We start from the raw sequence: 1973 nt of genomic DNA on the forward strand, positions 1-1973 counted from the left end.
TAATAAATGGGAAGATGTTATGCCTAAAGGAGTTACTTATTAATTAACAGTGCTCTCACAAAAGATTGATTGGGTTATCAGCCCTGATTTAGAAAACACCAACCAGGATAAGCCAGATCAAGAGGATTTTCCTGCAATAGATTAGGCTATAATTAACCAACCTATTAACCCACTTAATGAAGAGTATAGAACTCAGTGGGTGGGCTTTAATCCTAATAAGGAGCAGCCCTATAAGATCCCTAAGACACCCAGAGACAATTCCCTATAAAATAATGATGAAGTGGATTGATATGCTGCATGGCTATAATAGCTAGATAGGAAATAGTTAGCAGAACTAGAAGCGCACTAACTAAATGCATAAATCCTTGAGAAAGTTAAGTAAGGAGTGAAAGGATGCACATATTAAAACTTAGAGTGTTGGACCTAAGTTAAATCTTAGGAATAATATATAATATACTATGGAAATCACACAGTCTATTATTAAAAATATAGATAGTGGATGAATGAATACTACTATAAACTTAGGAGGGTATTAGAAAAAAGACTACCAGGACTATTTCATGGGAAATATAACTACACCTAGTATTTATGTAAACACTTCTAAGGACACCTATGATATAAATAGGTGTTATAGATTACCTATTATAGTAATAATTACAGCATCCACTATGATAATAAGTATATGGTAAAATATTAGCTATTAGTACCAGTAATTGTGAAGGAGAATGATACCTGTCTATGCTGGAAGCTTAAATACTCTTATAAAGGATATAGATAACACCCTAAATATAATGTAATGCATTGGACAGCATGCTTTAAGGACTAATGTATGATGCACTACTAAGGCAAATTAGTGGGAGGATATTTCCCTGTGCCACCTCTGATGATAAGGGCACTGAAATAGGAAATAGAATACCTTATAGTAATAGTGCAACATGGGAAGCACTTAAAGATAGTTATAAATATTCTTAATTAATTAGCTGAAGTGATGATTAACTTAGGAGTAATAGGCAACTTTATAAATCCAGCATTCATGGGAAAGCTAGGGATTCTTAGAAAAATAAAGGCAGTACCTAAACTAATTATAGGTCTGAATGGAGAGAACTTGAGAACTCTTGTAATTATAACTAAGTCAGGACTAGTTCTAATAGTTATGTTAGGATACTTTGAAAGAATCAATTTTGATGTTATACTAATGGGATGGTATGATATGGTGTTAGAGATTTTATAGCTTAGGAATCATAATCTAGTGATTAACTAGAATATAAATTAAATCCAGTTCAACTATAAATGCCCATGACAGGACCGGACCTAAGGGGAAACTGGGGCCTTATAGTGTGTTAGGTTGAAGGATAATGATAATGACACTAAGCAGTTAAAGAGTGGACTAAAGAAAGAAGTAATAACTAGCTAAAGGATGATGGTGGTATTAGCAGCAATAAAGCTATTATAATAGACTATAATGATGGAGCTACTAGGATGGGTACTGGAGTAAGATAATGATTATGCTGATATCATGATACTAGAAAGTGATGATGAGTAGACCTAGGCAAAACCCAACCTGGAACACCCCCCTTGAGCCCAAAACCCAGCCCAGGTAAAACCCAGAACACCCCCTCTAAGCCCAAGCCCAGCCCAGAACCCAACTAGGTAGCCTAGTTGGGTTACCCAGATTATTTTATTTTAGTATAATTTTCCCAACTAGGCCATGCCAAGACGCATAATTCTACTAACTAACTTAAATAAAATACTGTTATTTACACCTGTTCTAGTCACCTCTGTGGTTTTGATTAATATATAGTCCTTAAACATACGAAATCTTAAGTAATTCAGCTGTCTCTTACTAAATTAACACTAGTAATCATCTATTATCTAAGTCTTAAGATAATATTATTGTGTTATGGTGGTTAATAAGCTATATATATAAATGTACTCTTAATGGCTATAGAAATATATTTAAACTATAGAGTATA

The sequence above is a fragment of the Aspergillus novofumigatus genome, assembly GCF_002847465.1.
Source record: "Aspergillus novofumigatus IBT 16806 chromosome Unknown P174scaffold_10, whole genome shotgun sequence".
Classification (NCBI taxonomy): domain Eukaryota; kingdom Fungi; phylum Ascomycota; class Eurotiomycetes; order Eurotiales; family Aspergillaceae; genus Aspergillus; species Aspergillus novofumigatus.